Genomic DNA, 14,605 nt, shown 5'->3' with positions numbered 1-14,605 from the left:
TCTGCTAGATCCCTCATGTACTCTCTAATAGACTAAAGCATGGAGTTCCACAAGGCTCCATACAGTCTCCAATGCTCTTACATCTACATGACACTGCTAGGAGAAATAATCGGGACATTGGGTGCAGAGTCTTATCAATATGCTGCTGACATCCAAATCTATTTCTCCATATTGACCTCATCAGGAAATGGCATAACTTCCCTAAATGCCTGCCTGGAGGTGGTAATGGATTGGATGAGGGATAACAAACTGAAATTGAATCCAAATAAGATGGAGGTACTGACTATGCGGGGTTGGGACCTGAGAGATGGTTTAGATCTGCCTGTTCTGAATGGGGTTACACTCCTCCTGAAAGATCAGGTACATAGCTTGGGAGTGCTCCTGGATCCAAAACTCTCTCTGGTTCCTCAGGTTGAGACAGTGGCCGGGAGTGCTTTTTATCAGCTTCAGCTGATACGTCAGCTACTTCCATTTCTGGAGGTAAATGACCTTAAAACAGTGGTGCATATGCTGGTAACCTCCAGGCTTGACTACTGTAATACACTCAATGTAGTCCAGAAACTTCAATTGGTACAGAATGCGTCAGACTGGGACAACCTGAAAGGACCATATAACACTGAATTAATAAGAATTGCACTAGCTGCAATTATGTTTCTGAGCGAAATACAAGGTGTTGGCTATTACCTATAAAGTCCTCAACAGCTTGAGACCAGGGTATGTAAGAGAACACCTTCTTTGTCATGAGCCCTGCCACCTATTAAGATCATCTGGGGAGGTCCGGTTATGGTTGCCACTGGCTTATTTGGTAGTGACTCAGAACCGGGCCTTCTCTGTGGCTGCCCCGGGGCTTTGGAATATGCTCCCTGTTGAAATAAGATCATCTCCATCTCTGATTGCTTTTAGAAAGACCCTCAAGACATACCTGTTTTCTCAGGCTTTTATCTGAAATTAATTTTAAACTGTTTAATTGTTTTCATCCTATGAAATTGTTTTAACTTTTTATTCTGTGTAATTGATTTAATTGTTTTTATTCTGTTTTATATTTGTTTGTTTGTTTGTTTAATTGTGTACACCACCTAGTTGCATATATCAGGCAGTATAAAAATATGATAAATAAAGTAAATAGTATCCTTGCTAGGCAACTAATATAGTTTCTCTGATGCATGGCTCAAGAAGATTAGTTTTGTGCAAAAATAATGAAACCGTGTTCCATTTCTTCATTGAACCAGACAACGAAATGGAAGATATCTTATATATTATGCTGAACATTGTGTGAGAGAGGCTGCTTTTCATGGGTGTCCTTGTTGATGGTGAGGGACTAAGTCTAATCATTTTTAAAGTGGCCTCAGAATAGAATCCTAATAGGCACTGATGGGGGGCATACCCAGTCAACGTAATGGATTTTGTGCCAGATGATCCAGTAGGACTGATTATACTCTGGAGGCTAGAGGTATAATTTACTATCATTACCTTGACCATGATACATTTTTGTTGCCTTGCAACTTTTTTCTGGAGACAGTTTATTGGAGGATTAAACAGTAGCCCCTAATGCAACTGAGCGACACCTAATTTGCTCACATCCATCCCTTGTTACTCTTCTTCTCTCCAATCCCCTCCTCTTCCTCCATTATCACCAGCATTCAGAGTGCAAGCTCCTCAGAGCAGGGATCTGGATTTTTTAAAATGATGAAACTCTGCAAACTGTCATGTACACTGATCATGCTACAGAAATCATTCATTCATTCATTCATTCATTCATTCATTCATTCATTCATTCAATTAAAGTAGAAAGCCTTTTGGTTTACAGGGGTAGTTATGGGTGTGGCAGCTCCAACTGAACTGCAGAAATTGAGGAAATTTGATGGCCCATGATGTTCATGCCGTGGGGGTATGAGACCTGATGTCCAGTCTGAGATACTGTACTGGCCTACAGCAACAGCAGGAGAGAGGGCATGCCCTTACCTCTTGCCTGTGGGCTCCCCAGGTCCATCTGGTGGGCCACTGTGTGAAACAGGATGCTGGACTAGATTCGCCTTGGGCCTTATCCAGCAAGGACTGTTCTTATGTTCTTAGCTGGGGATTAGTGTTCCCCGCCCTCCCCACCCCAGTAGAGTTAACATGAAGTGAACCCCTGGCCTTGACTGACTGGCTGGTGACCCCAGATCTTGACCAATCAATCCACCAGGTGGGTAGGACATGAAAGCTGCTGGGGTTTCTGGGAAGAAGGAGGAGGAAGTAGAGAGTGCGGACCAGCATGGATTCTGCTCCCACATGGTGAATTCTGCAGGAAGATCTCTGGGGGCCCGAGATTTGCAGGAGGCTTGATCTTGCCATAAATTTTGGTGAGTTTTCAAGGGAAATGAAGCCAGGGCTTTATGGCTTCGGAATCTAGTGTAGGGGAAAGTATGTTTAGCCAGACTTTGCTTTAGGAATTATTTTGCTTTCTATATGTGCTTTGCATTCTTAAATATCTGTTCTCTGAATGTGTGCTGCCTAAGAACAAGCTGGGTGAAATACTCTGTAACCAAAAAGCTGAAACATAAGCCAAACTATTTTTGTAGCAATTTAATAATTTCTTTTTTCTTTTCTAAAAAGCCTCACAGTGTTTGATTTACTCTGGAAGGCTAGGGTGAGCCCCTAGTACAAACAGCTCCAACAGGACTGCTAAACCCAGCTACCTTGTTTCCTCACCATGTGTAGGCATACATGGGGATGGTTTTTATATTTGCCTGATAGCAAGATGAAGAGAGAAGTCTAGGTGATGGCGCTCCAACCCGGGCTGTCCAGTCTCTGATAAGAGTGTCTAGTGGCAGCATTTTAATCTAGCAAAGTTCTAAAGTAGAAAGTTTTAAAAGGAAAGCCCACCCAGGCAGCTCTGCAGGGGTGACTCAGCACTCTTTCCCCCTCACCTGAGCTGGCCCTGAGTCAAAGGATTAATTCATTACAAGTGTTACAGCAATGTTTAAGAGGAATTTTGTAGCATGTGCCTGTGAGCAAATGGTGAGTGCTGTTACTTCAGCAGGCAACAACTACAATCAGCACAATTAGTAAAAGAGGTGACAGTACTCACCATATGCTTTGAGGCACATGCCACCTAATGCCCCAGTTCTTGCTGTTGACACCAGCCTACACAAGTAGTGGATTAGAGCAGCACTCGGGCAAAAGAAATGCAAGGAGACAAAAATGATTGGACCCTTCGAGTGGTTGGACCCTTAGATGATGAAAGGGATTATAAAGGAGAATAAAGAGATTGCAGAGAAGCTGAATGAGTTATTTGCATCGTTCTTCATGGCGGAGGTTACTGATCATATACGTGCTCCAGAACTGAGCTTTTCCGGCTTGGAGGCTGAAGAATGGGGCCAATTTGAGGTGATGAAAGAGGGTTTCTAAACAGTCTTGAAAAACTAAAAATCACCACGGCTGGATGGCATCCACCCAAGAGTTCTGAAGGAACTCAAATACGAAATTGCTGATCTCCTAGCAAAAATATGTAACTTCTCTACAATCAGGCTCTGTAGCAGAAGACTGGAAAGTAGCTACGATTTTCAAAAAGGGATCTAGGAGAGATCCTGGAAACTAGAGGCCGGTTAGCTTAACTTCTGTGCCAGGTAAATTGATGGAAAGCATACTTTAGGACAAAATATAAAAGAACAGGCCTTGTTGAAGCAGAACCAGCATGGCTTCTGCAAGGGCAAGTCTTGCCTCACCAACCTTTTGGAGTTCTTTGAGAATTTCAACAGGCATGTGGATAAAGGTGATACGGTTGACATAGTATACTTGGACTTCCAAAAAGCATTTGTCAAAGTTCCCCACCAAAGACTCTTGAGTCAACTTAGCAGTCATGGAATAAGGGGACAGGTTCATATGTGGATTGGTAACTGGTTTGAAGGAGAGGGGGAAAAGGGCAGGAATAAACTGACAGTTTTCACAATGAAGGAAGATAAGAAGTGGGATCCCCCAGGGATCTGTACTGGGACCAGTGCTTTTTAACTTGTTCATAAATGATCTAAAAGTTGGAGTAACCAGCGAGTAGGCTAAATTTGCTGTTGACACCAAACTATTTAGGGTAGTGAAATCCACAACAGATTGTGAGAAGCTCCAAAAGGATCTCTCTGAACTGGGTGAATGGGTGACAAAATGGCAAATGTGGTTCAGTGTAAGCAAGTGTAAAGTGATGCATATTGGGACAAAAAAACTGACTTCACATCTATGCTGATGGGGTCTGAGCTGTCAGTGGCTGACCAGGAGTGAAAACTCATGGTAGACAGCTTGTTGAAAGTGTTGTTTCAGTGCACGGCAGCTATGAAAAAGGCAAATTCCATGTTAGGGGTAATTAGGAAGGAGATTGAAAACAAAACTACTAATATTATCATGCCCTTCTATAGATCTATGGTGTGGCCATATTTGGAGTACTGTGTGCAGTTCTGGTCCCTGTATCTTAAGAAGGACATTGTAGAACTGGAAAAGGTGCAGAACAGGGCAACCAAGATGATCAGGGGCCTGGAGCATTTTCCTTATGAGGCAAGGCTGCAACATCTGGGGCTATTTAGTTTGGAAAAGAGGTGATGTGGGGAGAGATGATAGAGGTATATAAAATTATGCATGGAGCAGAACACTAGAACCAGAGGTCATCCCATGAAACTGGAGGATGGGAAATTTAGGACCAAGAAAAGGAAGTACTTTTCCACACAATGCATAATTGATCTATAGAATTCTCTGCCACAGGATGTGGTGATGGCCACTAACTTGGATGGCTTTAACAGGGGCTTGGACAAATTGATGGAGGACAGGTCTATTATTGGCTACTAGTCTGGTGACTATAGGCCACCTCCAGCCTCAGAGGCAAGATGCCTCTAAATACCACTTGCAGAGGAGCAACAGCAAGAGAGAGGGCATGCCCTCACCCTTTGCATGTGGAATTCTCAGAGACATCTGGTGGGCCACTGTGTGAAACAGGATGCTGGACTAGATAGGTCTTGGGCCTGATCCAGCAGGTCTGTTCTTATATAGGCAAACCCACAAAAAGCCCTCATGGAAGACAGACTATTGAAAAAGATATTTCCGGAGGAAATAGAGTCCATGTGGGCGTCACTATTAGTAAGCAAATCTAGTTGTAAATATGAGTGGGTAGGGGGAAGACCATGGTATTGTAGCTTCATGACTGCTTTTCAACTTCTGCTCCTCATAACTTAACTATTTTTCCATGGATTTATTAAAAACCTGACACACTTGTTCAACAGGTGATTCTGAGCTTCAAAATGATTGTTCTAGCATGAATAGTGCAAAAGGAAAGCTTTGAGAAATAACAGATGGGAGGGGAGGTCGGGTGAAATAACATAATAGAATACTGTTTTACCTCTCCACTCATAAAACACAAACATAACACTACTATCTGCCCTTCCTCACTGAGCTCTTATGTATATAGTTTCTCTTTCCCCCTCCCTCTGTGTCATCCTCCCAGCAATTCTGTGACGTCAGCTAGGCTGAAAGTGGGTGTCCAGCCCAAGATAAAGCCCATTTAGCTTTGTGGCTGAAGGGAAATTTAACACTGGGTCTCTGGTCTGCATCCAGCACTCTAACCACTACATCAGATTGACTCCTGGAGCAAACTACATGTGATGCTCACTCATATACAGGTGTCCCTCACCTGTCGCGGGTTTGTCAATTGCGGATTTGAGAATCCGCGATTGGAAACCCGAATATTCACAATTCAGTGCCATTTTTTTTAGTTTGGGGGGCCAATTTCCAGGAGTCAGATGGTCGTTTCCAGGGGTTGGGGCAATTTTGGGGGGTTCGCGAGTCATTTCCGGGGGTCAAAGCCCAGGGGATCTTTTCCAGGGGTCAGGGGGGATTTTTTCACTTTTTATTTTTATTTTTTGGCACTTCCACTCTCGCAATTCCCCTAATCCCCATTAAAGTCTATGGTGAGGGACTATTGTATAGTGTTTTCCCAAACATATTCTCTTTTATTTTCTTATGAAAAGAGACTGCTGTCTGGTTTCTTCTCTTTCCTTTCCTTTCTGGCAGGTTTTCTGCTGCTCCCCCCCATTGCTTTCCCCTCTTTCGGTGGTGGTGGGGAATCAGCTTGTGTGTATGAGTGTACTATTTAGCAAAACAAATGGGCAACCCAGATGGGGGGAAAACCTCTTTCCCCCGGCATCAGTCTCCTGCTATAAATTGTAGCCTGTATGCTGCATTTTGTAATAAAGTAAAATATCTAGGAAAAAGTACATCTGTCTGAGCATTATGTATATTTTGGTCCTTAATACAGCTCTTGGGGTTTTAACATTGGAGTGTAATTATATGTCCTGCTAGAGGCAGTTGTATAGTGCTAAAATACGTTGGCTTGTATTGCATATATGGGCTGTCAAGCCATTTCATTCATTCATTCATTCATTCGATTTCTATACCGCCCTTCCAAAAATGGCTCAGGGCGGTTTACACAGAGAAATAACAAACACATAAGATGGACCCTGTCCCCAAAGGGCTCACAATCTCAAACAAACAAACAAACCATGAGATACACACCAGCAACAGTCACTGGAAGTACTGTGCTGGGGGTGGATAGGGCCAGTTGCTCTCCCCCTGCTAAATAGAGTCACCACATTAAAAGGTGCCTCTTTGCCAAGTTAGCAGGGGACGATTTCCCCCAGATTTCCCCCGTCTTGTTTGAGCCATCGGTTATGTTCTTCATGAATATTAAGTTCAATCTCCATTTGGTGCTCGGTATTACCTTATTTGTCTGATGCTACTTTCTGTTTGGAAATGTAGGTCCAGTCCACTCTTGGCATTGGGTATGGTGGCAGGCTGGAGGCAGTGGTTCTACAGCACATGTGGTTCCCAGGTCATGCCATAGCTGCCCAAGATGTGTCAGTCCACACTATGTAGAATGCAGTTGAGAACAAGCAAAACCTTCCCTCTGCCCCAGACACTGCAGCCAGTGTTCCCTGGTAATGTGCAGACCCTCTCCCCTCCTCCTTGCTAATCATAATGATGGTGATTTTACTTTTACTGTATGATTGAAAACTAATGTAGTGAAGAATAGTTATTCATCTAGAAGTGGATGTATGTTCATACTCCAAGTAATTGCAGTTGGGAATGTTCAGACATAATGCAGAGCCAAGATTGGGTCTGGTTTCACAGGATGTCCCCTAGCTTCAGGTGTGTATGTGTGTTTGCCCCTCTTCTTTGCATGCTATGGGAGGAAGGATTTCCCTTCCGATTCTGGCCTAGAACAAGCTAGGATTTCTCATGGCATCCAAACTGGATGATCTTGGCTTATGCTTGACAGTTTTGGAAAACAGGATCTTCACTTCTTGGCTTATTTTTAGGGCCACTTGGCATAGTGGTTAGAGTGTTGGACCAGGACTGGGGAGACATGAGCTCAAATCTCCATTCAGCTATGAAACTCGTTAGGGACTTTGGGTCAGTCTCTTATTTCTCAGCCTAACCTACCTCACAGGGTTGTTGTGAGGATAAACATAACCACGAATGCCACTCAGGGCTCTTTAGAGGAAGAGCAGGATATAAATGTAGTGAATCTATATATTTAATCCCCGTAGACGTGCCTCAGCCTCTGTGGGGATGCGTCCCGGCAACCCAGCTGATTGGCTGGGCAGCGGAGCGGAGGGACGCACCTGATTGGCTGAGGCGCGTCTGTGGTGGAGGACAGAGGCGGCAGTGGGCCTTGCCGGGCCATGGAGGCCAGGGCGGCGGCGGGCCTGGCCCGGCCAGGGAGGCCGGCGGGGACTCTGGCCCAGCCGGGGAGGCCGGCTGCGGAGGCCGGCGGCGGCGGGCCTGGCCCGAACGCGGAGGCCGACGACGGCCCGGCCAGAGACTGGGGCGGAGGGGAGAGAGGTAGCCGGCCCCCAAAAACGTGCAGATGCTCTGTGCGGGGGTCGGCTTGTAAAATTAAATTTTGAAACTCCATCTAGAATATGCCATGATTGCCTGGTTCAGATATAATGAGAGATTATGGCTTGTTTTAAGCCAAGATTGGAAACAGAATTCTTTCCCTGATTGTGTACAATGAGGAGGAGCAAGTGTGCATGCCCAAGTCTAGGGATGTCATGCAAAACCAGGATTCTGTCCTGGCTCTCTATTATGCCTGAACTGGGCCATCGTGTCTGCACATTTTTGTGTTTTTTAATGATAGAATTATGCTTCTGGCCTGTCACAAACAGAAGATCTGGCCTTGTTCTGTTGTTTTAACCGAAAATCTATAAATGTCAGATGAATTAGTCATAATAAAGGTTTCCTTGTTGGTTCTGTACTTCTGTTGTGTCTAGCCAGTGACATCTTATGATTAAAAAACAACAACTGATGTTCTCCAGTTAATTAAACACATTGTATGCTTTGTCTGCCTATTCAAGGCTGTCCTGCCAGTGTTACAAAGAGCAGTGAGATGTTCATAACATGTTTCTTCAGCAAATTTTTGTATGGGGCTTCATCCTCAGCCCCTTCAGTCCTGCTACATCTTTTATTGACTTTTATAATATATTTCACATGTGGTCTGATTGGTTGTGTTGAATTTTGAAAAATTTATCGGAATTCTTTTAAAACCAGCCTAGTGGTTATTGATCTAGGGCAAGCCTGCTCAACTTCAGCCATCATGCAGATGTTGGCCTACAACTCCCATAATCCCTGGCTATTGGCCACTGTGATTGGGGATTATGAGAGTTGTAGTCCAAAAACAGCGGGGGGCCCAAAGTTGAGCAGGCCTGCTCTAGGGTTTGAACCAATATTCGGATACAGTCTAGTGAACTAGCTGGGACTGTGTTCCACAAGTCTCATACCCCCTATGGGTCACAGAAAGGGAATCAAGGTGTACAATATTAGCTCCTGTGATTGGCAGACAGTAGGAAGTTTCTAAAATGGCCCTGGCCAAGTCTATAGTGCCTGCAGCTTTGGAAGATAGTCTACTTTGCTAGACTTCCCTATAACGTGTGGAAAAGTTGACATTAATGCAAGGTCATTTTTGTTTGGTGTGTGTGTGTGTGTGTGTGTGTGTGTATATATATATATTAAAAAAACAAGGAATATATATATATATATATATATATATATATATATATATATATATTCCTTCCCTACCTTACCCCACCCCTGCAATAACATCTGTCTTTTAAGGAGCTGCAGGTGCAGTGGGAAATGACTTGACTAGCAAGCCAGAGGTTGCCGGTTCAAATCCCCAATGGTATGTTTCCCAGACTATCGGAAACATGCCAGGTATGGGAAACACCTATATTGGGCAGCAGCAATATAGGAAGATATAATCTCATACTGCGTGGGAGATGGCAATGGTAAATCCCTCCTGTATTCTACCAAAGACAACCACAGGGCTCTGTGGGCACCAGGAGTTGACACCAACTCGATGGCACACTTTACTTTTAGTGTGGCAGAAGGGTTATGGACTGAGCACACATGCTTTGTGGGATGCAACAATTTTTTTAAAAAAAATTTAAATTAAATTTAAATTTATTTAAACTTTAAACCGCTCCACACATCAGTTTAAAGAAGCGGGGTGCAAGAGACAAAAGTGGATGGAGCCTCCTGTGCTGCTTTAAAACTCCCCGGGCACCAGCTGAGAAGTGAGTGAAATATTTTTTTTATTATTTTTTATTTTTTATATTTTATATCCCGCTCTTCCTTCAAGGAGCCCAGAGCGGTGTACTATATACTTAAGTTTCTCCTCTGTGAAGTAGGCTAGGCTGAGAGAGAAGTGACTGGCTCAGATTCACCCAGCAAGTATCATGGCTGAATGGGGATTTGAACTCGGGTCTCCCCGTTCCTAGTCCGGCACTCTAACCACTACGCCATGGTGGTTCCATTTATGATCCATGTGTTACAGCTGACAGAAGCATCATATGGGCAGGGTTTGGGGCAGAAGCCTCAGTGAAAGATATCCTGGACAAGGGCAGACCAGCCTTGACTGCTGAGTTATAAGCTAAGAGGGACATTCCAATGAGCTAACTGGATTCTCCTTTTGGAGCTCTTTGGAGCATGGCTGTTCAAGGAAGATTTGTTGCAAAGAGCTCTCCTAGGCATAATGAATAGAAGGGAAGATTGTCATACCATAGGAAGCCCCTTTGAGTATTCTACCCCCCTCAGGATGTCCATAATCTGGTCATGTTTATATAAAGGCCCTAAGCCTTTTTGCTGGCATTGTAGACTTGCAATATTGGAGTAACACCCTACTACAAATTCATGCATGGTAAGAAAATGTGGACAACGGTGCACCATTCAGTGTTTTCTCCCCTCTGCATTTAGTTGTCAGGCTAGAAAGTCTCTGGGCTGCTGCCCACGTTACTTAGCAGCAAATCTGGACTTGCTTCCAAGTGTATACTGGAGAAGGAGGTGCAGCCAGTCCTAGCTCTCAGATGAGGGCGTCTGTATGATCCTCGTGTTCCATCCCATGACAGCAGGACAGGCCTTAATTCTTAGCACTGTCCTGAAAACTGACCTTGTGGTTAGTATAAAGTCTTATGATTTTTCTTTATTAAAAAAAAAAAAAGCAAGTATTTTATTTCATTACTGACTTTTGGCTGCTCTTTCCATCTTGTGGTGTGTGGTTTTTTAAAATTCTTGGGACACTCTCCTCCTTATACTGTATAGCTTTCCATTCTATCTGACTTGCTTGCTTTCCCATTAGGGATGTGCATGAATTGATTTTTCCCTGATTCGACTTGTACCCGAATTGAATCACCCCCAATTTATTTTGGGTCCAAATCTGGCCAGCTAGCACAGGGGTGATTTGTTTTGTCCACAAATCTCCCGAAACAGGTAGATTCGGGTACAGATCGTTTTGTACCCAAATCAATGAGCAGACAGCAGGCACAGGCAGTGATTCTCTCAGCAGCAGGAAAGGGGTGGGAAAAATTCTCTTTTCCTCAATCAGGAAAACAAAAACAAAAAGCAGAGAATACACTCCAGGTAGCAGGCAGGCAAGGCAAAACAAAGCTCCTCTGGCACTCTCTCTCGCTCTCTTCTCCCATGAGGTAGAAAGACAAAATGGTGGCTGCCTGCCTCCTTAAGTGCATATGAAAATCCCTCCTTTGAACTCCCCCGACCCTTGTCCCTCCTTCAACCCTTCCCCTAGTCAATGTGGGGTCAGTCACCCCTGGCAACACAAGATTTGAATGGAAATGAGCCAATCTGGAATCAGGGGGGAATCACCAGCCAATCATTGCTGACTGTAAGCCACCAATCTGAAGCTTAGGGGGGCGGGATTTTAAAAAACCATTCCTGACACAAAATGGAAACAGTCAGAGATCGCCACAAAATGGAGGTCTGAGTCTACAAATTTTTCAGGTCCAAATCTGGGCAATTTGTTTTGGACCCGAATCTGGCCAGCTAGCACAGGGGCGATTTGTTTTGTTCACAAATCACCCCAAACAGGTAGATTTGAGTACAAATCATTCTGTACCCGAATCAATTTGCACATCCCCATTTCCCATGGCTTTGATTTCCAGGCACTTCACACCATAATGCTCCCTTCAAAGAAAGCATTGCTTACATCAATGCCTTTGTAACTGCAATACTAAAACATTCAGAATCCAGACCCTCTCTTAAAGTCAATCTAATATTAAGAGCCAAAGAGCCTATTTAGGAGAGCATGTGGTACAGCACGTGGGATGCCTCTACTAATTCTCCTTGATTATGTCAGCTTTCCCCATGCAAATAGATTTCGACTTATGGGTTGCTCTTCGGTGAGCCATGCTCCATGCATTTATTTTTTAATACGTTTCTAAAAATATATATGTGTCACATCTTCCACCCAAACTGGGTTCTCAGGGCAGTTTACCATCTGTATTATAAAGTAATGAAACAACATAAAATAATAATCAAGTCATCTAACAGCAAGAGCACAAAATTCTGAACATCAGGAAGAAAGCATTAAGAGCAGTGAGGAGTGCATAAAACCCATGTTCAGACAAATTTTTTTTTAACATCTTGAATGTGGAGGTTAGCTGGGTTTCCTGTGACAGTGAATCTATAATCTGGGTGCTGATTAGGCCCAATTCTGTGTCTCCATCTTCTGCACCTCACAAAGTGAAGGACACAGGTAATGCAATACAGTTCATGTGAGGACTAGAACAAATATGCCCCTCTGAATTCCATAAGTGTACCTGTTAAGCTGGTTTGAATATATTTAAGCACATTTAATCTCATGGAGTGTAGTGAGAGAATATTGGTGTAAATTCTGATACTTCACTTTACTGTCTTGGAGATCACGCTGGGGGACAAGGCAAAATTAAATCTACACTACAAAACCTATAGCAGTTTGTCCTGGGTTACTGCAAAGAATCCTGGAAACTATAGTCTGGTGACAGGGCTGAGAATTCTATTAGAGATCCATAGAGTTCAGTGAACTACAATTGTCAGAGTTCCCTGAAGAACAAGTGACTATTTTAAAGGCCATTGTTGACAAGTTTGCTTGAACATTATTTTCTGTACTGTACTTAAGTGCATGATTCACCAGTAAAAGGTTCACCATGTTTTTTGAAGCTAGCCTGTACCAAGCTGGGGGTGGGGGTGGGGAGGTGTCAGTTCCAAGGCACCGGCATGCCTAGGCAATGTGGCCCCTGGGGTATTTCTGGATTAGAAGGGTTGTAAAAGCTAGTGGGTCTAGTCCACTTCACTGTATCAGGATTCTTGTCCAGCAGTGTCCAAAAGTTGTGCTTAGAAATACAAGCTTTGCTAATGTGGGAAAGTAGTCTTGCTGATGATGGGTGACTTTGATAGAGATCTCCAGTGACCATTACTATATATAGCCTGAGGAATTTCCAGATGATGCTTCCTTCTCTCAGCATCTGTGCTGCTCTTGCCCAAATGCCCAAGCTCGCTATTTCCTGCCTACAGTGTTAAGCTAGTTTTCCTGTTTTCTCCTTCCAAAGCATTTCTACTCATACAGTTCTAGCATCAAGCTAACAAAATGGCTTCGGTTTGGTCAAGCCAGAGAAGCAATTTCCACACACTTCCTCCACCCCCTTGCTGTGGGGAAAGAAACAGGCAGGGAGAAATCTTGGCTTTTCCTCCTTTCATCCTCACAGTTGCCAAACGACAAACCTCCCTCCTCCTCCTCCTCCTTCCAGTATAACTTGAGCTTGTCAACACAGAAGGGGAAAGGAGATTAGCTGAGCATATTTCTGAATCCAACCCTTTCCCATGGACCTCTTCTTCTTCTTCTTCTTCTTCTTCTTATTATTATTATTATTATTATTATTATTATTATTATTATTATTATTACATTTATATCCCGCTCTTCCTCCAAGGAGCCCAGAGCGGTGTACTACATACTTGAGTTTCTCTTTCACAACAACCCTGTGAAGTAGGTTAGGCTGAGAAAGAAGTGACTGGCCCAGAGTCACCCAGCTAGTATCATGGCTGAATGGGGATTTGAACTTGGGTCTCCTTGGTCCTAGTCCAGCACTCTAACCACTACACCACGCTGGCTCTAAGAGGAAGCCCATTGAACTAAATTATTTACTTCTGTGCAATCTCACTTCCTTACTACAAAGCAAAGGACAGGGAGAGAGAACAGTCACTTATTAAAAGGAAGCCAATTGAACTGAATCATGATTCATTTACTTCTGTGCAATCCCGCAGCCCTCACTGAAGGAGCGCTCGCCTCCACTCGTCCTCTCTGCCTCTTCTCTCCTATTTATTTATTCATTCATTCATTCATTCATTCATTCGATTTCTATGCCGCCCTTCCAAAAAAGGCTCAGAGTGGTTTACATCGAGAAATAATAAATAAATAAGATGGATCCCTCTCCCCAAAGGGCTCACAATCTCAAAATCTATCAATCTATCTATTTAGTTAGTTTACTGGAGGCACACCACCACCATCCTCCCTCCTCAGGAGAAGGCCTGGCAGGAGAGAAGCAGTGAGGGCGATGGCGGAGAGGAGAAATGCCCCCCCCAAACGCTGCAAGGCTCCCCGGCCCTAGTGAGGCTCTGTCTGGGGCACCGACTGAGAAGAAGCTATCCCCAGCAGCCCTAGTGGGGGAGCTGAGGGGCCACTGGCCGCCACCACCATGGAAGAGGGTGCCACCCGGGTGTGCCAGTTCCTCTTTTCCCCCTTTCCAGGCTCCCCACAGGATTCCCTTTCACTCCCCCATCAGTGTTCCCTCTAAGGCGTGCATATGTGCATGCGCTCACAGGTTATTTGATGTCCGCTCAGTAAATTTCAGATCCCGCTCAGGTTGAATCAGGAAGGCCCCACTCTGAATGCACGTGTGCACACACTGCCTTGCTACTGCTGCCCAGAACAAAACTCATTCTGCACACAGATGAAAAAAATTAGAGAGAACACTATCCCCCATTTAAAAAATAATGTATCCTGGAATTACTTGCGCAAGGATGCAACAACGAAAGGTTTTGTTTTTGGAACGTGCTTTCTCCTGCTGGTGGATTAGTGCAGGGCAGCCAAGAAATTATAGTTTAAATATCTGTGTGTGTCTGTGTGTGTATGTAGGTAGGTGTGTGTGTGTGTGTGTGTGTGTGTGTGTGTGTGTAAAAGGTGTAAAAGAGAGAGAATGTGTGTGTAAACACACTCCATGACTCTATTGGCCCAAATGGAACAGGAGTGGGGCAGATAAAT

General features: G+C 44.1%; 1 protein-coding gene across 2 annotated transcripts in view; it reads left to right on the top strand.

Annotated features, from left to right (window-relative positions):
• VOPP1 (VOPP1 WW domain binding protein) overlaps positions 1-14,605 on the top strand; it is a 100,268-nt gene that overhangs the window by 70,460 nt on the left and 15,203 nt on the right. The window lies entirely within an intron of this gene.

The sequence above is a fragment of the Hemicordylus capensis genome, chromosome 6, assembly GCF_027244095.1.
Source record: "Hemicordylus capensis ecotype Gifberg chromosome 6, rHemCap1.1.pri, whole genome shotgun sequence".
NCBI lineage: Eukaryota > Metazoa > Chordata > Lepidosauria > Squamata > Cordylidae > Hemicordylus > Hemicordylus capensis.
This window is presented reverse-complemented; position numbering and strand designations above follow the sequence as displayed.